Source organism: Balaenoptera physalus (genome assembly GCF_965194825.1).
Source record: "Balaenoptera physalus genome assembly, chromosome: 6".
Classification (NCBI taxonomy): domain Eukaryota; kingdom Metazoa; phylum Chordata; class Mammalia; order Artiodactyla; family Balaenopteridae; genus Balaenoptera; species Balaenoptera physalus.
Genome location: NC_138885.1, coordinates 119,994,683 through 120,022,164, shown reverse-complemented (window position 1 = coordinate 120,022,164; position 27,482 = coordinate 119,994,683). Strand labels below are relative to the sequence as shown.

Sequence of the window (27,482 nt, the reverse complement as noted above, 5' to 3'; positions counted from 1 at the left end):
CTGGGGAAATGATTTTTTTTTCAATAAATGGTGCTGGAGCAATTGTAAATCTTAATCTTTACCTCACACCATACACAAAAATCAATTCTAAATGGATCATAGACTGAATAGAGCTTCTTGATGATAACTTAAGAAAATGTTTTCATGACTTAGAGTAGGCAAATATTTTGTAAATAGGACATAAAATTTAAAATAACTAACCATATGAAAAGTGACTGATAAACTGGACTACACTAAAATTAAGAACTTCTGTTTAGGGGCTTCCCTGGTGGCACAGTGGTTAAGAATCCACCTGCCAATGCAGGGGACAGGGGTTCGAGCCAGGGGACATGGGTTCGAGTCCTGGTCCGGGAAGATCCCACATGCCATGGAGCAACTAAGCCCGTGCGCCACAACTACTGACCTGTGCTCTAGAGCCCGCAAGCCACAACTACTGAAGCCCGTGCGCCTAGAGCCTGTGCTCTGCAACAAGAGAAGCCACCACAATGAGAAGCCTGCACACCGCAACAAACAGTAGCCACCGCTTGCCACAACTAAAGAAAGCCTGCACGCAGCAACGAAGACCCAACGCAGCCAAAAATAAATTAATTAATTAATTAATTTTAAAAAAAAGAACTTCTGTTTATCAAAAGTCATCATTGAGGGACTTCCCTGGTGGCACAGTGGTTAAGAATCTGCCTGCCAATGCAGGGGACACAGGTTCGAGCCCTGGTCCGGGAAGATCCCACATGCCACGGAGCAACTAAGCCCGTGCGCCACAACTACTGAGCCTGTGTGCCGCAACTACTGAAGCCCCTGTGCCTAGAGCCTGTGCTCCGCAACGAGAAGCTACCGCAATGAGAAGACCGCACATTGCCCGCGCGCAGCAACGAAGACCCAACGCAGCCAAAAATAAATAAATAAATAAATTTATTTAAAAAAAAAAAAAAGTCATCATTGAGAGAGTGAAAAGGAAACCCAGAGAGTGGGAGAAGAAATATTATACATCTGCCAAAGGACTGGTTACAGAATATAAAATGAATCTCAGAACTATAAAAAGAATCAATCAGGAAAAGACAGACAACTCAATTTTTTAAATGGGTAGAAGACTTGAACAGGTGTTTTATAAATGGAAAATCTAAATGGCCGTTAAGCTTTTGAAAAGGTGCTAAACCTCATCAGACACTAGGAAAAATGTAAATTAAAACCACAGTGAGATTCCACTACAATCCATCAAAATGACTAAAATGAAAACAGACAGAAAACAGCAAGTGTTGGTAAGAATATGAGCAACAGGGACTCTTATACACTGCTGGTGAGAGTGTAAGTTGATACGAGCACTGTAGAAAACACTTTTGCAGTACCTACTAAAGCTTTACATATGTATATCCTGTGACCCAGCATTTTCACTGTAGGTTTATAACCTACAGAAATGCATATATATTCACCATAAGGCATATACTAGGATGTGCTTAGCAGGGACATTGAAATAGCCCCAACTGGAAGCTATCCTGATGCCCATTCCATTAGTTATCCATTGCTGCATTAAAAAAAAAAAAAAAAAAATCACTCCGAAATGTAGTGGCTTGAAGTGACACATTATCTCCCAGCTTCTGAGATCAGGAATTTAGGAGCGGCTTCGCTGGGTCGTTCTGGTTCAGGGTCTCTCATGAAGTTATAATGAAGATTACAAAGAGGGGACTGCAGTCACTGACTGGGGCTGGAAGACCCACACCCAAGCTCATTCAAGTGGCTGTTGGCAGAAGGCCTCAGTTCCTTGCTGAGGGCTGGCCTTCCCACGGTATCCATTCTGTTTCCTTGCCTAGATTTTCTTCCTCAGAGATTTCTATTTACTGTGTGTTAAGTCTTACTCACCTATTTTCAATATTTGGAATTTTCTTTTTCTTTGAGTCCTTTTCATCTCTTTCAAAATTTCATGTCAATTTCTAATGTCTTCTTCCTTTTCACCTTCTATTTCTCTTAAGGCGTTATCTGCTGTGTTAATTCACTCTAGTGTTTTTACAATTTAGCCTTTCCTTCTGAAATTACTTTTCGTTCATTTCTAATTCTTTTCTGAGTTCTGTCATCTCATTTCAGACCATCTCTAACTTGATTTATCTTGTCCTTTTATGTCTTGTATTATTTTAAACATCTTTTATCTTCTTTCTAAATAGTTAACGTTTTTATCTGCCCTGTGGGCATGTCTTTCACGCATGCTTTCTTTGCCTGTAGGCTCTGCGTATTTTCTTATAACTTTGTAATTGATTTGGACTCAGTACTTTTCTATTGTTTATTTTTACATGAAATTAATTATCCTGAATCTTTAGAGGGAAACGTGGGTCAGAGTGAGTCTTCTAACTTCACAGAGTTCCTTTTTCTGCTATTTTCATGTAGTAATAAAAAATGTGGCAGCATGCTTTCTCAGATTTCCTGACTCTACTCCCTTCCCCACTCTTGTCTGGGCCTTGTCTTGTCTTTATCTTTGTTGTACCTATCCTGCCCAATTTTGACTCTTCTCCAAGTACTTTCTTCTCAGCATGGTCTCCTGTCCTGGCAGAGAGCCCTGACTGATGGCTGTCTTGGGAGTTCACAAGGGCTAGAGAGCTCCATTTATTTCAGACCTTCCTGTAGGCTGTTTGCACTCACCCATGATTGAATTAGGTAGAACCCCTCCCAGTTTCTGCTTTCTCTAATTAACGCATGAACACCTATCAGTTATCTTTATGTCCCTCCTGTTCTCAGTTTCATAAGAAGCCCACTACTTCCCTCTGCTTTCTTCTGCACAGTTGCCAATTCCGTCTTGCTGCCTTGTCCTCACCCACTTGTATTTTGGGCTTTGTGGGGATACCTTACCACCTAATTTTGTTGTAAACATTATCCATGGGTTTTTAGTTTTGCTATCTAATTGTTATGTCTGTTTTTATGTAGGGATTTAGAGTGAAACACTATGCCTCTGCCACAGCTGTCTTCACAGAATTCCAATGTTTTATATCTTCTTGTGGAGAGTGGTTGAGTGTGTTAACTTTGTACAAATTCATTGAGCTGTGTCCTTCATATTTGTGCACTCTGCTGTATGTATATTATAAACCAATAGAAAGTTTATTCCTGTATTAGGGTTCTCCAGAGAAACAAAACTAATAGGATGTGTAGATAGATAGATAGATAGATAGATAGATAGATAGATAGATAGATAGCTGGGAGGGGGGATTTATCTTAAGGAATTGGCTCATTTATCTTAAGGAAAGAGTGATTATGGAGACTGGCAAGTCCAAAGTCTCTGAGGGTAGGTCGGCAGGCTGGAGACCCAGAGAAGAGCTGATGTTGCAGTTCAATTCTGAAGGCCATCTTAAACTTAACCATACAGCCCCTCAAAAGAACCTCAATTTGAATTTACAGATGAGACTCAAAGATGCTAAGTAACTTGCCCAAGGTCACAGCTACAGAGTAGTGGATCCAGGAGCAGAACTTAGCTCTCCCTGAGGCCAGAGTCCATGCTCTTTCCACTACACCAGGCGAAAGGTGTTCTAATGGAGTCCGGTCCAATCTTCATAGCTACTTTGCAGGTCCAAGATACCAGGCTCCTTGATGGCGGCTGCAATAGCTTCTGACTGTTCTCACTGCTTTTACCTTCCACACAGCAGCCAGAGCGACCATTTCAAGAGAGAAATCTGATTCTGTCACCTAGAACATTTCAGTGGTGTGTCACTGTCTTAGTCCTTTCAGGCTGCCATAACAAAAATACCATAGACTGGTGGCTTAAATAACAAACATTTATTTCTCACAGTTCTGGAGGCTGGGAAGTCCAAAATCAAGGTGCTGGCAGATTCGGTGTCTGCTGCAAGCCCCCTTCCTAGATCACAGATGACCGTCTTCTCACTGTGTCCTCACATGGCAGAAGGGGCAAGAGAGCTTTCTGGAGCCTCTTTTATAAAGACACTAATCCCATTCATGAGCGCTCCACCCTCATGACCTAATCACCTCCCAAAGGTCCCACCTCCTAATACCACTGGGGGTTAGGATTTCACCATATGAACTTCGAGGGGACACAAACATTCAGTCTGTAACAGTCACTAAGAATATAGGTGTAACTTCTATGATAAAGACCAAAATATGTAGTTTACACAGGTTAGAAATTTATTAACTTGTCATATATAGTCTGAGTTTAACAGTCTGGGGCTGCTAGGGCTGCTCCATGGTGATGTGGAGCCAGTTTCCCTCTATCTTGTTGCTTTGCCATCCTCAGCATATGGCTTCCACCTCACGGTCTAGGATGACTCCTCCAGCCCGGACCATCATGTCTGTACACCAGCCAGTGAGAAGAAAATAGGAGCAAATGGAAGCCTGTCCTTCTGCTCACAACCCACTGGTCAGAACTTGGTCACATGGCCAAATCTATGTGCAAAGGAGTCTGGAAAATAGTCTTTAACTGGGTAACCAAAACTCTGGGATCTGAATGTACTGAGCCAAAACTCTGGGACTTGAATACTAAAAGAACAGAGGGGAAAATGGATATTGGGGAGCAACTAACACTCTGTACTACAAATGGTTTTCCATCGCTCTTACAAAAATACTTTACGTGTCTCTTGGTTTTGCCTTTCCAGGCTTCAGCCTCACCTCCCAGCACACCCCCTCACTCTCTGCCCTCCAACCGCACTGGTCTTCTTCCAATTCCTTGAGTGTTCTATGCTACCCCCAACCCCAGAGCCTTTGCAGGAACTATTCCTTCTGCTGGAATGCTTTTCTCCGACATCACCTAATTAACTCTCACTCATTCTTCAGATGTCAGCTCAAGTGTCATTTCCTCAGGTAGGCCTTCCCTGATCCCATTCTAATATAGGTATCTTTCTTAACCACTCTTATCCACCATGAACACTTCCTTTACAATACTTAGCTCAGTTGTAATTGTACACCTATTTGATAATTATTCAACTAATTGCCATCTCCTCCTCTAGACTGTAAGTCAATAAAGGCAAGGCCATTTCAGTTTTGCTCACTGTTGTATCTCTAGTACCTAGCAGAGTGCCAGGGACAAATAACTTTCTTGAAGGAATAGATAAGTGAGTGACAGTGAGTCCTCAAAATTGTCTGGAGGATACTGACAGGACAGTTTCAGCTGTGTGGACAAGTTCTCAGACCACATGAAGCTTGATCCAGAGACTTCTCAGCTCTATAGTCACTATGGCAGGTCAGGATTATCTGGGTCCCCCTGTGGGTGGAGAATGGCTAGGTTTGATTCTAGCATCCAGTGTATTGCCCTCTTGCCCCTGACTACAAATAGATTCTATCAGGCTTTTAGTGTTCTTACTTTGATGAGGTTGTATTTTAAAAGAAGGCAAGTTGAATTCTGCCAGATTGCATCTCTGCACAGAAATCCCCACAGCTGCATCGTGTGAATGACTGGCTGCTCTGAGATACAGAGCTCAGGATACCCAGAGGGAAGAAGCACTTGGGGATGCCCACTGGCGTTAAAATGGAGTCAACTGGAGAATTTCTGCAAGTCAAAGATTTAACTCCCTCTTCTGCATTATTCCTGCTCCAAACACAAAGACCTCTGCAGACCTCAGGTCTGTGTCTGTATGCTTTTGGCTACAAGTCACAGAAGACTCCTTCTCAGCTGACATTTCTTGTCACCTATCACAAGGAGTCTGGAGGCAGGGCAGCCCAGGGTTCTTTAATTCAACTGCTGGAACACTCTATGGAAGACCTGAATTCTCTCCATCCCCATTTTATACAAATGGTCTGTCCCTTGCTTTTTTTCATTTGACAATGTATCATTCCAAACAGGACTATAAAGAGCTACCTTATTCTTTGTTTTCTTTTTAAACTGAATAGTACCCCATTTTAAAGAGATACCATAATTTAGTTAACCAGTCCCCTCTTGATGAACATTTAATATGCATTCAGTCTTTTGCTATAACAAACAAGATGCGATGGATACTCGTGCATAAGTTATTTCATGTGCCAGTGAGTGCATCTGAAGATAAATTCCTAGAAGTGAAACTGCTTGGTCACAAGATATATGCAGCATTTGTAATTTTAGAGGTATTGACAATCTGCTTTTTATGTGGGCTGTACCAACTTACACTGCCCTCCCCAAATATGTACAGCAGTGCTTTAAGTCTTTTTGATACTTTAGCTTAAACATAGAGTGGAAAAACTATGGTGGACGCCTGAATGGTTTCTGCATAGAGAAACAGTCAGTGGGTTGCTTATCAACTCAGTTATTTTAACTGGTAGCAACACAAGTCTCAATCCTCCTTTCCAATAAATCATTAACCCTGTGGACTACCCCTCCCCACCATTGTCTGAGGGATCCAGGCTGTCCCATGTGCAGTCCATATTTCAGAACTTAGCTCTGTAACTTCATCATTCTATCCACAAATGACTCCTCCCTAGATGTCTTTTCTCTCCATCTCCACCTGGCCATCTCCTAGCCTCCCTCAGACCCAGTTAAGATGTCCTCTTCTCCATTAAACATTATCTGACACTCCAGGCAGAATTAGTCACTCTTCTCTGCTCCTATAGAATTTTGTTCACACCTCAATCATAGCACGAATCATCTGTAATATAATTATCCGCTTACCTGTCTGTCTCCCACACTGCGCTTCCCAAGGAGAGAAACCTCATCTTCATCTTTGGGCCAGCACCTCCGCACATGGTGCCTGGCACATTAATAGTTCACAGTAAAGGCTTGCTGAAATGAAATTAGGTAAGGGCACAGTTTTGTAGTACCAGTAGCAAATGTAATAGTACTTCTCTTTTTCCTTTGCTGGTGGTGTTGATCAGAGGGTCAAAAATTCAGATGCTTCTGAATATTTCTTTATTTCTTTTTATGTTTCTGAACTTTCCTCTTCTCCTTGAGCCTGTTCTGTTCTCTGCTATGTCCTCAGTGCCTAAAACAGTACCTGGGAGACAAGAGGCATTTCATAAATAAATTTTGAATAAATGGATACCTCTGAGCAGAAGAAACATCTACAGTACAGCTAGGATTTTTTTTGCCTGTTTGATGTGGCCAGAGGGTATTTCTAAGTTTTCCAAAAGCCTCAAGCTTGGTGCCTCATGTGCCAGTTCTGTGTATTTGGGTATTATTTCACTTCAAATTAATGCATGTAAAAGTGCTTAGAACTATGTCAGGTACTTAGTGCACATCCAGTAAATGCTTTTTTTTTTTTTTTTTTTGGCCACACAGCTTGTGGGATTTTAGTTCCCCGACCAGGGATTGAACCTGGGCCCTTGGCAGTGAAAGCACTGAGTCCTAACCACTGGACCACCAGGGAATGCCCCTATTTTTATTATTACTGCCACTAACTCAAGCGTGCTCCCATCAGTTCACCACCTGTGCTAGTCTCTTCATCTCTCTCCCAGCAGATAATGTGGCCTTGATCCCTGGAAAACATCTGAAGCAATTTACCAGCTATGTGACGCTGGGCCAGTTTCTTAATTAAGAAACTCTCAGATGCTCAATCTCTTCATTTGGACAACAAGCATTATATTAATATCTACCTCTCTGGATTGTTATGAAGATTAAATGAGACAAAAATGGACACTGCTTAGCACCACGCAGGGCTCAGAGTGAGCATTCAGCTACCATCATCACCATCAACAACAGCAGCAGCATCGCAGATGCTGAAGGCTTTCCATCTCTTCGTTTTGAGGGGCTCATTCCCACAGCCCTTCTGGTTGACTATAAACCTTTAGTTGGTTCTGGCGTTTGGAGCATCACCAGGAGGCTTGTCTTGACCATGTGTGGATGAAGTCCCTGCTCTTCCCTTGATGCTCTCCTGCCTGCATTGTTTGAAGATATTTATTTCACTCTCACAAAAATGTTTTGCTCTGACCCATTCCTGAGAGCTGCAAGTAGGCCATAGGAACTTCAAATCACAAAATACAGAGCCGCCCACTCTTCCTGACTATATTCTGCCTGATGTCCAGTATTTGTCTGACACTTCACCCTGCCATGTAGGCCAATTTTGATGAGTCCTATTTCCCATAGACTCACTTGAGACTTTGCCCTGTAAACTTTCAGTGAACATGAGGTCACCTCTGACCCAGAGGTCATCGTTTCACATTCTCCTGAGGACCTTCATCTAAAGAGGCAACGATACACTGTCCTTACTAATCCAGTTTTGTGCATGTTACTGTTTTATGAAACAAAACAATATATGGTAGAGGAATACCAAGGTATTAGAAATTATAAGGATAATTATAGAGACTAGAAGATAGAACTAACACAGAAGACAGGCAGAGGTTGTCTCTGTGGAGGAGGAAGGGGGATGTAACTGTGGAAGGGTCCACAGGGAGCATATGGAACCCTCAGAATGTTCTGTTTCTTAACCTAAATAGTGGGTGCATGAATATTCATTGGATGATTAATCTTTAAACGACACATATTCATGTAATACACTTAAGTGTATGTGATGTATTTCTTGAGTTTTTGAAAAAAGGAAAACATTTTGAAAGAGGAAGGAAGGAAGGAAGGAAAGGAGGGAGGGAGGGAAGAAAGGTGGGAGGAAGTAAGCTGGATCTGTTCATAGGAAAGAACATGTCAATATCAAATCCCCATTTTTGGCTGATACTATTCAGCATCCAGGAGGATCATTTCAACAATTCATCTGTGGATCAGTTTTTTAAAATTTTTGAACTGTGCATTTAATCCAAAATCAAACATTCTAAGCTTCTTTCCTCAGAACATCTTCCAGACCAAGATGTATCTCATGGTTTTAGGGGACAGAATTTCTTAGGGAATCTTGACCTTACAGGTGTTCCTGCAGCAAAGGTGGGACAACCACTCACCAGGCCAGAATACAAATCAACTCTTTAGTTTTCATCTTAAAATGAATTCTGTTTCCCATCCCCCAAACTAACTCTGTCACCTTCAGTACTCAAACAAAAGACACTCTTACTCACCAGAACATAAGATACCGCTCGCTCAGCACCAGGGTTCTCAATTTTGAATTATTTTCAAAAGTCTTGCTGGAATTTGTTTCCTGAACTAGCCAAGGCTTAGAATGCATGGTGTGGCCACAGCCCCTTCCTAAGACAGTTTCTTAAATATAGATCTCCACACTGTTACCACTTTATGACCTTGTCCTCCACTCTACCCCAACCACAGCTGTTAGCCCAGGATTGGGCACCTACCTTATGATAGATTATCTAGAAGTGAGCCGGTGGCCTGTGCATATTTGTTAAATAGGCAAATAAATGAAAGAATGATGACCATGATGTGACCTGGCACAAGAGCTTTGCCAAGAGAATTGACGCTGTCTAAATGAACTAATCAGATCACTCTCTTGTGGAGCTGAAACTGAGATGCAGAAGTCGGAAGTTGATGACAGGTTGAGAAACTGAGTGAACACAAAAAGAGGGGGCAAGTGCAAAGGTTTTGAGGCCACAAAGAAGCAGAAGCTATGAGTAAGCAAAATCAATGAACAAGCAAATGATATTCAGAGAAGAGGTTGAGGGGTTGGCCGCCAGCAGGAAGAGTAGGAGAATCAAAGAAAGAAACAAGCTGAGTCCCCATGATGGCAGGGAACTGAAGCACTTATGATGTTGTGGGCATGATAACCCTTGTGACCCAGTCACAAGTTTACTTAAGGTTCTAAATCACCTTCTAGTTCTCAAATTATGCCCCAGGCTACATAAGGATTAACTGTTCTTGGTTTCTTATAAAATATTTATTGAACTTCTTGCCATATGTAGATGATGTAGATGATGACATTAGAATAAAGTGATATCATCAGAATAAATCTATAGTGGGGAGGGTGTCTCCATCCCTTGCAATCAGAGGAGCCTAACTAGCACAAGATTTGAGAAGGATCATCTGAAGGATATGCTTGTCATTCATTCAATCAAAAAATGTCTTGTACTGTACTAAGCACTATACTAGGTGTGGGAATCCCTAAAGTATCCTCTGTAAGTCTGGTATAGAGGATAGATAACAGTTATAGCACAATGTGATAACTGATACAACAGAGGTTCACCCAAGATGCAAGGGTGGAGGTAGGGTCCCAGAAAACTTGTCAATATGAGCTGAGACTTAAAGGGACTCTTAGCCATAAAAACAAGGAGGATGTTGAGGATAGGCAGAAGGAACAGCATAAACAAAGGCACAGAGATCTGAAATGGCTGGTTGTGTTTAGGGAATTGTGAATACCTGATTTTTTACACTAAGCAGAAAGAGCTAGAATTGAGGGAAAGATTAAGAACCCAGGAAAGAAACTCTGTTTCAGGCTATGATGAAGTAGCTAGTGCCAGAATAACCCTCTCGCTGAAAACAAATATTAAAGCTAGATAAAACACAAACCATAGCTGTTTGATGACATCAAAGAACAACCAAGGCAACCAGGACCTCGAGAACCAAGTTACCAGAGAGAAGGGAAATGCAGAAAGAATGAAAAGCAGAAAAAAGGGTAAATTTGTAGGTAAATTTCATTGAATAATGACTGTTCAGAACAATAAATGTCATCTATTGTGAGGTTTATAATATATTAGAATAAACAATAGTATGAAAGCCAGGAGGGTGCTAAACAGAATTAAAGTGTTGTAAGGTCCTTGAATTGTCTAGAGAAAGGTAAAAGTACAATTTAAAGGAGACTTTGTTAAGTCAAGGATGTATGCTGTAATATCTAGGGTAACAAAATAATAATAATAATAGTAAATGTGTAACTAACAAGTTATAGAGGAAGGAAACAGAATAATAAAAAAATACTGATCAATACAAAAGAAGGCAAGAAAAAGATAAAAAGAAACAAAAAATAGTCTGTGACCCATTTTGAGTTAACTTTTGTGAAGGTGGAAGGTCTTTGTTTAGACTCATTCTTTTTAGCACATGGATTGTCCAGTTGTTCCAGCACCATTTGCTGAAAGACTGTCTTTTCTCCATCGTATTGCTCTTGCTCTTTTGTCAAAGATCAGTTGACTGCATTGATGTGGGTCTATATCAGCCCTGTCCATTCTGTTCCATTGATCTATTTGTCCTATCACTGCTACTACACTGTCTTGATTGCTGTAGCTTTATAGTAGGTCTTGAAGCTGGGTAGTGTCAGCCCTCCAACTTCACACTCTTCTTCAAGATTGTGTTGGCTATTCTGAGATTTCTTTTTTGACCCGTGTGTTATTTAAAAGTGTGTCGTTTAATCTTCAAGTATTTGGGGATTTTCCAACTATCTTTCTGTTACTGATTTCTAGTTTAATTCCATTGTATGATTTCTATTCTTTTAAATTCGTTAAGGTGTATTTTATGGCCCAGAATGTGGTCTATCTTAGTGAATGTTCCATGTGAGCTTGAGAAGAATGTGCCTTGTGCTGTTGTTGGATGAAGAAGTCCATGAGATGTCCATTATATCCAGTTATTTGATGGTGTTGTTGAGTTCAACTGTATCCTTACTGATTTTTCTGCCTGCTTGATCAATCCATTTCCAATAGAGGGGTAGAAGTCTCTAACCATAATAGTGGATTCATCTTCTTTTCCTTGCAGTTCTATCAGTTTTTGCCTCATGTATTTTGACACTCTGTTGTTAGATGCATACACGTTAAGGATTATTATGTCTTCTTAGAGAATTGACTCCTTTATCATTATGTAATACCCCTCTTTATCCCTGATAATCTTCTCTGCTCTGAAGTCTGCTCTATCTGAAATTAATGTAGCTATTCCTACTTTCTTTCTTTCTTTTTTTTTTTAGGGTTTATTTTTTTTAAGCAACTAGTGCTCAAGCTGTTTCGTATTGGTTTGTTTTTTTTATGAATTTATTTATTATTTATTTATTTATTTATTTTTGGCTGTGTTGGGTCTTTGTTGCTGCACACGGGCTTTCTCTAGTTGTGGTGAGCGGGGGCTACTCTTCCTTGCAGTGCACAGGCTTCTCATTGCAGTTGCTTCTCTTGCTGTGGAGCATGGGCTCTAGGCACAGGGGCTTCAGTAGTTGTGGCTCTCGGGCTCTAGAACGCAGGCTCAGTAGTTGTGGCGCACGACGGGCTTAGCTGCTCCGTGGCATGTGGGATCTTCCCGGACCAGGGCTCGAACCCATGTCCCCTGCAATGGCAAGCTGATTCTTAACCACTGTGCCACCAGGGAAGTCCCCCTACTTTCTTTCAGTTATTGTTAGCATGGTACATCTTTCTCCATCCATTTACTTTTAATTTATATGTGTCTTTGTATTTAAAGTGTGTACCTTGTAGACAACATATAGTTGGCTCTTGTTTTTTTATCCACTCTGACAATCTGTTTTTTAATTGGTGCATTTAGAGCTTTGATGTCCAAAATGATTACTATTGATATAGTTGGGTTAATATTTATGATATATGTTACTGTTTTCTATTTGTCAGCCTTATTCTTTGTCCCTACTTTTTGTCTTCCACTATTTTTCTGCCTTTTGTGGTTTTGAGCATTTTATGATTCCATTTTCTCTCCTTTCTTAGTATATCAACTATACTTTTTCTAAAACTTTTTTTTCAGTGGTTGCCCTAGAATTTGTAATATACATTTACAGCTAATCCAAGACCACTATCAAATAACATTATACCACTTCACAGGTAGTGCGAATACTGTATAGTAACAAAATCATCCTAATTCCTCCCTCTGATCCCTTTATCACTGCTGACATTCATTTCACTTTTTTTATAAGCATGCATAAGAATATATATATAGTCAAGTAATTGTTGCTATTATTATTTTAAACAAATTGTTATCTGATAGATCAATTGAGAATTTAAAAAATAAAAGTTTTTATTTTACCTATCCTTATTCCTTCTCCAGTGCTCTTCCTTTCTTTATGTAGATCCAAGTTGCTGCTATGTCATTTTCCTTCTCTCTCTGCGCTCCTAGCATACTAATCATAGTTGTTTTTAATTCCCAGCCTGATAATTCCAACATCCCTGCCATATCTGAGTCTAGTTCTGATGCTTGCTCTGTGTCTTCAAACTGTGTTTTTTGTCTTTTAATACGACTTGTGATTTTTTTCTTGGTTGTCAGGCATGATGTACTGGGTAAAAGAAACTGTTGTAAATAGCCTTTAGTAATATGGTGTAAGGTATAGGGGGAGGGAAAGCATTTTACAGTCCTATGATTAGGTCTCAGTCTTTCAGTGAGTCTGTGACTCTGGACTGTGATCTTCACACATGCTTCTTATTCTCCTTTACCCTCTTAGGTGGGACAGAATGGCTAGACGGGGGCTGAAGTTCAGTATTTCCTTTCTCACAACTGGAAGGCTAGAGTCAGCCTTCCCGCAGGTCAGTTAGGCTCTGATAAAACCCCAGCAGGTTAAGCTCTGGTTAAATAGTTTCTCCTGAGGACAGACCTTGTTATAAAGAACAGAATGTTCTGGTATATTTCAAAATGGTTCCTTTTCCCCCCTCCCCTGCCAGAAGCACAGGGGGATTTTTCTCATGATTCACTTGAGAACCTGGTAGAACTACAGGAGGTAATACTCATAAAAAAAGTGGAGGGCTCTCAATGAATGAGTCCCCTTGGAGTTTTTAACTCTCAGAATTATCCATGCTGAGCCTCCAACAATTCATCAACTACAGTTCAGGTTTCCTACCCCAGCACTGGTTCCTGCAGAAGTTTCAGCTTGTGGTCTTCTGCTACAGTAAGCTGTGATTCTCTGCATTGGTCCTTCCAATTTGGGTGACAGTGGTTTGCCCTGTGACCTCACTTCTCTTACAGATCTAAGAAGAGTTGTTGACTTTTCAGCTTTTTTCAGCTTTTTATTTGTTGTCAGGACAGAGTAGTGACTTCTAAGCCCAGAAACTGGAAGTCGTTATTTTTTATTATGGACTTCTAGCCTAATTTGCAGAGATTTCAATCCTGTAAAATATGCTGAGATTTCCTTTATGGCCCAACTTAAAACAAGAATTAAAAGAATCAAATTGTTTCCAAGTAACTTAACTGTACCCCAGAACAAAGTTCAAACACAAATGAATAGAAAATAAGACAGTTCACAACAAAGTAAAATTCACAATGTTTGGTACCCCATCAAAGATTAGCTGACTTACAAAGAAGCAGAAAAATACCACCTGTAAGGAGGAGAAAAATCAATCAATCGAACCAACCTACAACTGAGACAGATGTTAGGATTAGCAGACAAGGACATCAAAACAGGTATTATAGCTATATTCCATATGTTCAAAAATAGAGTAGACACATGGAAGATAGTTTTTAAGAGAACTAAATCAATCATCTAGAGATGAAACTACAATGTGTGAGATGAATAATACACTGAAAGGAATTAGTGACAGATTAGACTGCAGAAGAAAAGATTAGTGAACTTGAAGACATAGACTGTGGTAAGTTTAAGATGTATACTATAAACCCTACACAGCCACTAAAAAAACAAAGAATTATAGCTAAAAAACCAATGAAGCAAATAAAGTGGAATAATAAAAAAAGTACTCGATCCAAAAGATGGCAGAAAAGGAGGAAAAGGGAACAAAGAACAGATAGGACAAATAGAAAACAACAGCAAGCAAGGTGATAACCAACCTAACCATATTAAAAATCACATTAAATGTAATTGAATTAATTAAATGACAGAGATTGTCAGCTTGGATTACAAAAGAAAAAGACCCAACTATGTGCCTCCTAAAATAAATACACTTTAAATATAAAGACGTGGGGCTTCCCTGGTGGCGCAGTGGTTGAGAGTCTGTCTGCCGATGTGGGGGACACGGGTTCGAGCCCTGGTCTGGGGGGATCCCACATGCCGTGGAGCAACTGGGCCCGTGAGCCACAATTACTGAGCCTGCGCATCTGGAGCCTGTGCTCCGTGGCGGGAGAGGCCGCGATGGTGAGAGGCCCACGCACCGTGATGAGGAGTGGCCCCCGCTTGCCGCAGCTGGAGAGGGCCCTCGCACAGAAACGAAGACCCAACACAGCCATAAATGAATAAATAAATAAATAAATATAAAGACATGAATAGGTAAAAGTAAAAGTATAGAAAAAGACATACCATGCTGGTACTAAAAGAAAGCCAGAGTGGCTATAATAATATCAAAGTAGATTTCAGAGAAAAAACATAACCAAGAATAAAGAAGGTAATTTATAATGATAAAAGGGTCAAGTCAACAAAAGAACATAACAATCCTAAGTGTTTATGCACCTAAAAACAGAGCTCCGAGATTCACAATGCAAAAATTGATAGAACTGTAAGGAGTAATCCACAATTATACTCAGATTTCAATATCCCTTTGTCAATAATTTACAGAACAAGTTAACAGAAATTCATAAGGATATAGAAGATATGAAGAGCACTATCAATAAACTAGACCTAATTTACATTTATAGAACACTCCACTCAACAAAAAGCATACACATTTTTTTCAGTGGGACACGCAGGTTTGCAGCTGAGGAGAACCATCTAGGTAGGAAACAGACTTGAGAGTCATTAGCTTTCAACTTGTAATTAAAGTCTTGGGAGCAGAGGCAAAGAGAGTGTGGAGGGTGAGAAGAGAGGAGGGCCTGTGACCACAGAATGGGTAAAGGAAGACGAACCAGCAGAATAGCCCGAGGAGCAGCCAAGAAGTAGGAGAAACAGGAGAGTGGATGTTATCAAGACCACATGAAGGGTGTTTCACTCTTCATTCCATTTCAGGGAATGGTCCATAGAGTCAAGTCTACATTTTAGTCATTCAAGAACTCTGAGCACCTGCTACATAGCAGGCACTCTGCTGGGGTCAAAATGGGAAGAGAGAAAGCAGACTCAGACCCTACTCTCCTGGAGTTTACAGTCTAGAGGAAAAGACAATCAAATAAATCTCTCCAATAAATTTGTAATTACAAAGATGGTTTTTTGAGAGCATACATCAGAAGAATGTTATCTTCCCTGTGGAAGAAACATTTGAGCTAGGTCAAGATGAAAGATAAAATACCAAAATCACAGCAACAAAAGAAAAAATAGATAAATTGGACTTCATCAAAATTAAAAACTTTTGTGCTTCAAAGAACACCAACAAGAAAGTGAAAAGACCACGTGAGCAGAGAAGAAAATGCTGGCAAAACGTATAAAGGATAAAGGACTTCTTTCTAGATATAGAAGAACTCCTAAAACTCAATAATAAAAAGACAAATAATCCAACTGAAAAATGAACAGAGGATATGAATAGACACTTATCCAAAGAAGATATACAAATGGCTAATAAGCATGTGAAAGTAAGTTCAAAATCACTTGCATTAAGGAAATGCAAACCAAAACCATAATGAGATACCACTTCACACCCAAAAGGATGGCTATGATAGTAATTTTTAAGATGGAAAATAACAAGTGTTGGTGAGTGTATTAGTTTCCTAAAGCTGCCATAACAAAGTACCATAAATTGAGTGGCTTAAGTAACAGAAATTTACTGTCCCACAGTTTTTGAGGTGTTAACAGATAAACTGAGGCATATATAAAATGGGTGAAGGAACACGTGCAAAAGTTTTGTATTGGGAAAAGAGCATGGCTCATTGGAGAAATGAAAGATCAGTGTGTGTGACTGGGACGACACTGGAGAGGACTGGGTCTGACCATGCAGGTTGGAGATTTGGGTCTTATCCTAAAAGCAAAGGGGAGCCACTGAAAGATTCTAAGTAGAGGTGGATAGGACTTACATTTGAAAAGTGCATTGGTAGCAAAGGAGAGTCAATTAAGATTAAGACTGAAAAGTTAGATTTAGCAACAAAGAAGTTAGTGACCTTGGACAAAATCAGTCCAGGTGAAGAGACAGCATGACTAATTTGGGGAATTGGAAGGGAAGTGGAGTCGGCAAAATTATACTACACTTGGTAAAGCCTCTCCCTATTCCAGTCTCCAGGGAAACAGACCAAAAATATACTTGGCTTGAGAAACAACAAAAGACATGTTTGCATGCATATTCACTCACAGCCGGTTCACCAGCTGATTCTGTTTCTGTTCAAGAATTCCAAACTTACCCTGACACAGAGGGAGGACCCATGGCTGCAGTTCTTCTGATGGTTCTTTCTCACCAGATCCTGGCCTTCTTTCATCGCTGGCAGGGGTGGATGAGGAGGCTGCCACCATCCGAGATCTGGAGACACTTCAGAAACACAACCTTTTCCCTTTTAGCTTTACTGGGCCTCTCAGTAAAGATAACTCTGAACTCTAAACTCTGCACAACCCAGAACCCAAAGGCAGGCCAAGTAGACACACTCAAGCCCTACTCACAGGAAGACCCTACTTAAAAATGCCCCAAGATGCCCTAGCTACTTCAGTGCTCCCAGATAGGAAAGTCCCAGTGGAAAGAGGCAGCTGTCTTAACAGATGTGGGTTAAAGTATGTTAGTTTTGCTAATTTTATAAAAACATTATCTTGTAAACACGTTGCTAAGATCCCTTCCATGGCCATAGACTGGGTCTGGGTAAGTGGGCGTTCAGAAAGTGAAGTTTGGTTAGTGTCAGAGCAAACCACCTCTGCTGCCACAAAGGCTCCTTAAAAGGCTGAGCCAAAGGGTGGGAACTTTATCCACATTTGGAGGGAGGTGCAGCGGCCCGGGCTGAGCTCTGGGGAGACAAGAAGGGGCTTCGTCACAGTGGCTCACGGAGCGTGGCCGGCCCCGGGTAGCTGCCCAATGAACGAAGCTGTGGCCACTCCCGGCCTAATCCCATGCCGAGGTCTTCGCTGACCTAACGTCCCGCTCCTGCGGCGCTCGATCGATTCCCAGAAGGGACAGCAACCTCCAACCCACTCTCCCCTCCCGCAGGTTTCAAAAGGAGCGCGCTCCCTCGGGCCCGCCTCCTCACTTCCGGCCTGGAAACCCGTTAGTCCCGCCAGGTCTCGCGATATTGCTTCTTCTCGCCGGCCGAGCCGACCCGGAAAGCCGCCGTCGTAGGTCTGCAGGCGGTGGCCCTTTTTGGGTGTCCTTTGGGACGCAGGCTCTTCGCCCGGCCCGTTTCTACCAGCACGAACGGGTCTATAAAGGCCCACCGGCTCACTTAAGTCCACCGGGCCCTAATGGTTCAGATAACGGGCGTCAGGGATTCGCCTTCCACCCCGTGACCATGCCTGACTGTGGCCCTGGTCGAGTTTTGCAAAAATATTTATGACTGCCTGTTCTAGGCGTTCACTAGAATGTGATGTTTACCCTCATTATACAGATGGGGAAACTGAGGCTTAAAAGTGAAGGAACCTGCCGAGGGTCACAGAAAAGGATGCGACCAAAATTCGAACCCAGTCTGACTCCAGCTCTAAAGCCTCGTGGCAGAACAATTTGTGAACAGATCATTCCTCCCCCTAGATTCCTAGAGGAGAGCGTAGCTCAGTGAAAAGTGTCCCAGCTTTGGGTTCACACAGACTCAGGTTCATATGAAAATCTAGACACTTTTTTGCTATGTGACCTTGAGCAACTTGCTTAACCTTTCTGAGACTCTTTCACTGATAGATGCGGGTAATGATACTTCATGGGATTATTGTGAGTGGTCTGTATGTTCAGGGCCTACTCCAAAGTAAGCACTCAATAGGTGGAAGCTACTGCTATTAATAATTTTTTTTATCCCCTTACATGTTGTACAGTGTTCAATGTTTAAGAGATACTAAATAAACCGTAAGTGAAAGAGTGAATGAATGGAGGGAGAAATGAAATAAGTCTGGCCAGGTACCAGGTGGTCCTTGCCTTCAGCTCACTAATCTCTTACCCCCTTAGCTGATGTGGCTGCACTTCAAAGGGCTTGAAGTGGGAATTGACTGCTTATCTTCCACACAGGTGTGTGTGTGTGTGTGTGTGTGTTTTAACTTGTTATTGAAGTAAGATACAGAAAAGCACACAAATCTTAAGTGCACTCAAGTTTTTATAAAATGAACATGCTGGTGTAACCAGCCCCTTGATGAAGAAGCAAAACATTACCAGCTCTCAGAATCCCCCCCATGTTTCCTTCTAGTCACTACTTCCCCTGCAGGGGTAACCACTATTCTGCCTTCCAGCAGAAATTAGTTTTCCCTGTTTTTGCACAGGATGCAACTGGAATCGTATAGTGGACCCCTGTGCCCATGACCTCCTGGCATGCCTCTCCCTCTCTGAGGTAGAGAATGATATTCTGCTGCTTCTTCGTCTCAAAAGGGTTCCGATGGTAGAGATATGTGTGCCCCTGGTAACCCCTGTCTTTGCCGTTATACCCCAGATCTTTCCTTCACAAGGAAGGCCCTGGGAGAGTGGGAGATGGGGATGCACTGAGCCACAAGATGGTCGTATCCAGCCTCACACCATTCCAAACAACAGTCTTCCCTCTGCTCTGTTCGATGCACCCTTTCCCCCCCCTCCACTGAAACCCCTTTCTCACTCAGGGTGATGCGCTCTTGGAGCTTCTGCTGTTCTTCCCTGTGGTATGGGGTCCACCACAGTCCCTGGCCCACTAGACATGTCTGTTCATCCCCAAACCCAAATTGTGGGCATGGTTTCGTTCTCTTCCAAAGGATTCCTGATGTCATATAGGTTAAGGGACCTGGCTTAAGGGTTCTGGGTGTTCTGTCTCAAGGGGGCAGTGTTGCCTAATACCATGAGACAGCCCAGTCCCTAGCCCAGGCAAGAAGCCCCATTACACAGATATTATCATCAAACCCGTGTTACAAATGAGGAGAGTAAGGCTCAAAGAAGTTTAAAGGATTTGTCCAAAACCATATAGTTTGCAAGTGACAAGAATTAGACTTTGGGAGTGCCATTTGCTGGAGGTCTAGAAAGCTGGGTATCTCCTGAAGACCTCTATTCAATGAGACTGAAATGGACGAGTTGCATAGATATTTTACATATTTTCTATCTAGTACTCAGAAGAACTCCAGGAGACATGTGTTTTTATTTCCATATGGCAGATGCAGAAATTGAGATCCAGAGAAATTATTTTGTCCAAGGTCACAGGGATAGTGAGACTAAATTAAGATTCAACCCCTCTCAACCCATAGTTTGGCCCCTAAAGCATGGCTCTTTCCTCTGCCCTGAGCCACACTAAGCAGGTGTTTGACAAATGCAGATATGAGTGGTACATGGGTAGGATAGGAGAGTAGGGGAACATTCCAGAGAGAGAAAATATATACCACAAAGGGGCTGTTTTGATTCTCTATTATTGTGGAACAAACCACCCCCAATTTTAGTGGCTTAAAATAACAATTTATTATTATCTTCACAGTCCTATGGGACACTCAGCTGGGCAGTTCTCACTTGGGATCTCTTATGCAACTGCAGTCAGGTGGAGGTTGGGGCTGGAGTCATCTGAAGGCTCAACTGTGCTGGATATCCAAAGTGGCTTTTTAAAATCACAAGTCTGGCATCTCATCTGAATTAGCTGAAACAGATGGGGACTAGCCAGGAATTTCTCTTGCCACACAGCCTTTGCATGTGCTTGCTTAGATTTCCTCATAGCATGGTTGTCTCAGAGTAGATGGACTTCATACATGGTGACTGGCTTCCCCTAGAGTAAATATTCCAAGAGGCTGAGACAGAAGCTGCAAGACTTCTTTTTTTTTTTTTGGCTGCATTGGGTCTTCGTTGCTGCACACAGACTTTCTCTAGTTGTGGCGAGCGGGGGCTATTCTTCGTTGCAGTGCACGGGCTTCTTATTGCAGTGGCTTCTCTTGTTGCAGAGCATGGGCTCTAGAGTGCACAGCCTTCAGTAGTTGCAGCACGTAGTCTCAGTAGTTGTGGTTCGCGGGCTCTAGACCACAGGCTCAGTAGTTGTGGTGCACGGGCTTAGTTGCTCCATGGCATGTGGGATCTTCCAGGACCAGGGCTCGAACCCGTGTCCCTTGCACTGGCAGGTGGATTCTTAACCACTGCGCCACCAGGGAAGCCCCGGCAGGTGGATTCTTAGCCACTGCACCACCAGGGAAACCTCTGCAAGACTTCTTATGCCCTGTCTTTGGGAGTCATGCAGTGTCACTTCCACAGCATGCTATCCATGAAGATGAATCACAGGCCAGCCTAGATTCAAGGGCAGGAGACAATACTTAGGTGGGAATATCAGGAAGAGTGGTTCAATAGGAACCATCTTTGGAGATTAGTTGCTACAAGGAGCTGAGGCAGGAAGGATCAGCTCAGGGGACTGCATGTAATCCTGCTTCAGTGGAACATGTTGTGCAAGGGAGAAAAAACTAGAGGTGATGGTTTGTGGCAGATGGTGGAGAGCTTCAATGACGTGCTCAGGAACCCGTATGTGGGTACACACTGGGTTCTTAGGCTGCCCAGCATCTGAGCCTCCTTCCTGTGTTGGAGTATCGTCCTTAGTGGATGTCTTAATGAGACATCCCTTGACCCCTGGCAGGAAGGTCACAGAACTATGACCTCAACAGTGTCAAACAGCCAAATTAATGATCCCACTCAGGACTCTGAATCTTCGGCAAGTGACCCCAGGAAGCAGATGACTGTTTATGATTCGAGGCAGCACCAGTCAGGTCTCAGGGTGGTAGTGGCCTTGTGAGAGACAGCCCAGAGCCCAGAGGAAGCAGCCCCCAAATCAGGCTGCTCCTGAGCAAGACCTGAATAAGGTTCTGGCTGCCTAGCTTCTCTTGATTCCTGCCTATTTCCTGAACCTGATTCTTGAGGCTTCCTGTCAATTCTGTGAGCTGCCTGATATCATTCCAGTAAATTCCTCTTCTGCCTAAGTGAACCAGAGTCCATTCCTACTGTTCTCAATTAAGAGCCCTATTTGGTACAAAGACCCATTGAAAGCTTCAGCCAGAGGAAATGACATGATCAGAGCACTTTAGGGGAGAGAAAAATTGAAAAATCTGATAGAGATGGATTGAGGAGGCCAGTTGGGAGGCCGTTGTGACGTTTGAGGTGTGTGATGAACTATGATATTGACAGTGCCGATGAAGGGAGTGAATGGGCAGGTTTTGGCCACTCATGGAATATGGAAAAGAAAGGAGAAGGAAAAGTCCAAGTTGACAGGAGTTTTGAGCCTTAGTAACTAGGAAAATGATGATGTTACAAAGAGAAGACGCAAACCAGGGAGAACTAGTTTGAGGGGGAAATCGTTCATTCATTCATTTAACAAACACTGAGTGCCTCCTCTATGCCAGGCACTGTTCTAGGCATTAAGAAGACAGCAGGGAACAAAACAAAATTTCATTCCTTATATTAACAAATACATACATGAGATCATGAAACTGCCTTGATAAAGCTTTAGTTTGTGGTGCCACAGACACATGGCAAAACATGTTTAGCTGGCAGCCAGAACTTCAGAAAAGATCCTACAAAGGAAGACTGGGCCTAAAGACAGATTGGTAGTCATTCTCAAAGACATTTCATTCATTCATTCACTTACATCTATTGAGTACCTACTATGTACTCAGTACCATTCTTGCCATAGAAAGCGAGTGGAGGGGGGGAGAGAGAGAGTCTCAGCTCTCACAGAATTTCCATTATGGAGCATAGAGGCAGACAGTAAACAAATACACAAATACATCAAATATGTATATGTTTGTATATATATATGTATATGTATACTCTGAAGAAAAATAAAGGAAGGTAAAGGTAAGAGAAGGTCTGCTCTTTTAGATAGGATGCTCTGTAAAGGCCTCTCTTGGAAAGAGATATTTGAGTCAAGTCCTGAATGCAGGGGGGCAACATCCATGTGGTTTTCTAGGGGAAACATATTTCAGGCAGAGAGAATAATGAGTGCAAAGGCACTGAGGTTGGACAATTTGTTTTGTTCAAAGAACTTCTAGGAGGTCAGTGTGGCTAAAGCAAAATGGATGAGGGCAGAGTAGAAGGAGTTGAGGTGAAGGTGGTAGGGAGCCAGATCTTGTAGGGCCCTGTCGTTATAAGTACTTTGGCACTTGTTCTGAGTGAAATAGGAAGAGTTTGGACAATTTTGAGCAGAGGAGGTGCACTGCATGATTAATACTTCAAAAGGATCACTCTGGCTGCTGTGTATAGAGTATACTGGTAGTTTGTAAGGGCAGAAGCAGGGAGATCAGCTAAGAGATAATTGCGGTCATTCAAGGCAAGAGACCATGGTCTCCTGCACCATGATGGCAATGACGGAGGAGATGACATGTGACCAAACTCTAGATATAAACTGAAGGAGAACCAGCAAGATCTGCTGATGGGTTGGATGTGAGGTGTCAGAGAAATAAAGGAGTCCAGTGCCTCCAGAGTTTTCAACAGGAAGATCATTTGGCATTTACTGAATAGGAAAGATTGAGAATTATATCTAAACCTCAAGAGAGTAAAATTGTTTCCAGCCTTCCTGCCTGCCCGCCTTTCTGAACTAGTTTTTCTGGCTGAAAAGCCATAATGTGGGGCTAACAAAGGAAAGCATCCATGTGGGGGCAGAGTGGACATTGGGCTGTCATAGGTTATCAAGGCCAAGATGCGAGAAGAGGATGTCTGCAAGGGGAGTGGAGGGGGCGGCAGCAGCAGTCAGGAACATGTTACTTACAAAGGGATGACTCCAACAAGAAGGGAGAAGGAAGTTACACAAATAAAAAGGGAGAAAATTAGAATAAATCCTATAGTGTTGGATGGGAATTGAAGGCATTGTGTGAACACATGGTTTTCTACATACTTTGATAAATGATAGATAGATAGATAATGTGTGTTTAATCATACACAAATTTCCTAGCACTCTCCATAAAAGGCCCGGAAGCAGTGATATCCCAAGAACAATGAGCACACCTGGCACCCAGATCTTGATTTCTAAATACCATTCTCTACTAAAAGAAACAAAGTCCCTTGGAGAAATGGCTGATTACAGGACTTGAGCAGAGAAAGTACAAGACGAGCCCGGAACATCTTGTTGTGCCAGAAAGTACGGAAGTACTCAAAGAATTGTGGTGACAGAAGCCAGCCTGGCAGCTGTCCGAGTCTGGGAAATTCTAAGCATCAAAATAAATAATGAAGCAATGAGTGAAACACTCACATCTGTAATATTGCTGCATAAAGCTGTATAGCCTGAATCTAATCATGAGGAAACAACAGATAAACCCAAGTTGAGGGACATTCTACAATGTAATAGGTCTGTAGTCTTCTAAATCATCCTGGTCATAAAAGTAAAGGAAATCTTAGGAACTGTCTCAGACTGAAGGAGACTGGAAAGACATGACAACTAAATGCAATGAATAATTCTGGATTGGATCTTTTCATCATTAGGCCAATTGATGAAAGTTCAGTAAGGTCTGGGAGCTAGACAGTATTAATGTATCAATGTTAATTTCCTGATTGTGAGCATTGTATTAGGTTACGTAGCAGAATATACACTAAAGTATATACATTAAAGTATTAGGGGTGATGAGGCATTGTGTAGGCAATTTATTCTCAAGTTCAGGGAAGGGGAAAGTTCTTTGTACTATTGTTGTAACTTTTCTGTTACACCAAATAAAAAGAAAAAAGACAAGGAAAGAGTGAATGGAATCCCTGAGGCAGTGGAGGATGAGAGGACTAGGCAGTGCAACATCAAACACGTGGACTAAAGGATTAAATATGTCTAAGGGGAGGACATTTAATGAAATGTAGTTCTGCAAAGAGACCAAAGAGGATCAAGACTGAGAAGAAGGTATTAAAATTATTTTCTATATTGTTAATCATGACAGCATCTTTATACACACGCAGTACAATGGAAAATAAATCAGCGATTCCATTCGCAACAGTACTGGATATGCATGTGGACTTGAGGACCCTTCCTAACAACTTCTCAGTTCCCTAGGCCCTGAAGTTCAGAGGTTGGAAGCCTGCTTTCCCTACAAAGTTTTATGATTTTAAGAAGAAAAATCCCAATGACGTAATCATATTAGCTCTTGTCAGGAGGTCTCCCTAATTCCTACTTTTAAAAGGGTTCTTTTTAAAATTTAATGTATTCTAATGATGTAATTCGATTCTCACATTTTGGGCAAAAATATTCTGGATATGGAATTATTATTGTGCCAAAGTATTACATATTCATTATAGATAAACGAAAAATGTAGATAAAATAGAGACAAATTTTAAACCACCTATAATTCTATCATCCAAAAATGATTTCTGTTAGCGTTTTACTGCCTACTTTAGACTTTAAAAATGCAAATGACATCTATAATTTTTGTTGCGATAAAGGAGGGATCCTTCCCTGTGCTATTTTGTATCTTGCACACACACGCCCCCCCCCCATAAAGAGCAAACACTCAGTCTCAGTCCCTAAATATACTTCAAACCACCTCATTTTTAAGGGCACTGCGAGGAATCCCATTGAACAGATGGGCGGCGATTTATGTAATCATGTTCCTATTTGCGGACTTTCACGTTGGGCTCCGAGAGATCGCACCTCAGAACTTGCCCTTGAAGCCTGGACGACTAGAGAAGATGGGAGGTTGGGGAACAGCTAGGTCGCCGGACAAGGTTTTGAGCACTCAAGGATCGAGGAAAGAGAGTCAGAGAGGTCGCGGCCGGCAAAGAGCAAAGGGCCTAAGAAGTCGGATTTGGGAGCGACGTGAGGCAGAGGGTGGGGTGTACCCAACGGCAAGGGGCGCCAAATGGGTGGAACCCCAAATCCTTGGAACTGGAGCAATACCCCAGGCCGGCGGCGGCAGGTGGAGGTCCAGGACGGAAAGCTGGTGCGCCGCGGCTGCGCACCAACAGAGGGCGCTGGGTCCACAGCAGTTCGAAGTGGGCGGGTCCCAGCTGCCGGCCAGATGTGGGAAGCTGGACCACGGGAGACTTGAGCTCTACCCGAGCCACTGCAGACCCGTAGGCGAGGGGAGAGGGAAGAAGGGATGGCAGGGGGCAAAGGTGGTGGCAGAATACCCCACGTCGTTGCCCCTCAGGCTCCCGGACTGCCTTGCATTGTGGGGTAGAAGTGCGGGAGCCTCCCGCCCAGCGGGGGCGCCGTTTTCCGATTCCCAGAAAAGTGCGATACCGGCTGTCAGCCTCCCTGGGGCTAGCTCAGCACGACAGAGCCGGGTCCATCGGGCCGGACATTGGGCCAGGAGAAACCCACGCGACCGTCTGCGGCGGGAAAGAGACCCGGCCTTGAGGGCTTTGAACTCTTGCGTTCTCACACACACACACACACACACACACACACACACACACACACACACACACACACCCTCCCTGCGCTCTTTCTGCCCTGGGTGCCGTGTGCATTCGAGGAGGGAGAAACTGAGGCAGCGCAGGACTGAGCACCGAGTAGACCCTCCTCCCCGTATTGTCTGGAGCGGAGACGTTGGCCTAGAGGGCCGCAGCCCAAAGCACCAGTGAAGGACCCCTGGCCGGGGACTACCCCAGGGACCCCGCCGCCTGGACCTGCTGAGGTCCCCACCCCGGCCGCTTCCTGGACTCCGGAGTAATCAGCTGCTGCGCGCATGCTGTAATTGGCGGTGCAGGCCCTGCCTGGCAGAGGACCCGCGGGCGGCGCAGGGGAGGGCGAGGGGCTTAATTGCAGGGCTTCGGGTCGCAGTCTGGGCTGCAGCTCAGCTTGCGGGGTAGGGGATGGACACTTAGCTCGGCGAACCAGACCTCGGAGGAAGCCAAAAGACCTTCGGGGTCGGTAGTTCGGATCCCTTCCCCAGAAACGGGGTTTAGGGGCTTGAACCCCAGAGGGAGTGAGGGGGGAGGACCGAGACATCGCCGGAGATCTGGGGGTGGCGGGGGCAGATTCCAAACTCCCCATTCCAACCCCAGAAGCCCTGGAGCGTCTTGTCCGAGACTCCTCCCTCGTTCTGACCCTCTCCCCTCCCCTTTCTGCCGCCCCCATCACCCCCCTTCTCGTATCCCCAGGGCGCTCCCACCCTGGGGAAGAATGTGCCCTCCTAGCGCACCCTTGCCATGGTAACGGCACACCCCCACCCCCGCGCACCGCAGCGGCCCGGCCTGGCCCGGAGGGCGGCGAGAAAAGGGGGGTGGGGTGGGCGCCTCCCAGCCCCGCGGACACACCTCAACTGCCCTGGTTGCCACAGCAACCGGAGGCATTTGGAAGTGCGCAGCCGCGAAGTGGCAAAGGGCTCTCCACGATCCCGCACCCCTCTAATCCACCAGCAGAGGACCGTGGCTCCTAGGAAGGACTGCCACCCCCCAACTTCAAGGACAAAGTCCAGAGAGGGATCACGGGGCGTCTCAGCTTCCATGCAGGGCAAGCCTAGGGAACAAAGGCAGCCGGAGGGCCCCAAAGAGCCTGGAACTTGAAAAGGGATCCCCTGCGCCAGCCCGTCCCCCTCCCCTAGCAGAGCCCGAGGGGGGCGCTGGCAGCAGGAAGCCAGGGAAGGGCCCGGAGGCGCGCAGGCCCCACAGCAGAGCGGTGATTACAGGGACCTGTCCCTCCCGCCCCCGGCTCCCACTCTCATTAAGTCATTTTTTCCCCTGTTGGAAAGTCCCCGTGCCTTGAGCGCAGGAGTTGGGGCGACCGCAGGCAGCTGCCGGCAACCACATGAGAAGGGGGGGGTGGGAGGGGAGGAGGGAGGCCGCGACTAGGGCCTGGCCAAGCTCCAACGTGGAAGGCCCCCTGCCGGGGGCTAGCTGGGGGCGCATTAATTCGGAGGAAGGCGAGGGAGGACCGGGATGCCTCTGACCTCGCTTCTCACCCACCTGGCCCTCCTACAGCTGCCGAGGCCTCT

The 27,482-nt window shown here is 43.8% G+C and overlaps 1 long non-coding RNA gene across 1 annotated transcript; it reads right to left on the bottom strand.

Moving 5' to 3' along the window:
• Window positions 1–916: 916 nt before the first annotated feature.
• Window positions 917–22,363, bottom strand: LOC309663151. Its single transcript, XR_014265124.1, has 2 exons — window positions 16,883–22,363; window positions 917–6,884 (listed from the first exon to the last, which is right to left on the bottom strand). It is a non-coding gene; the product is annotated as an uncharacterized lncRNA (long non-coding RNA).
• Window positions 22,364–27,482: the final 5,119 nt, after the last annotated feature.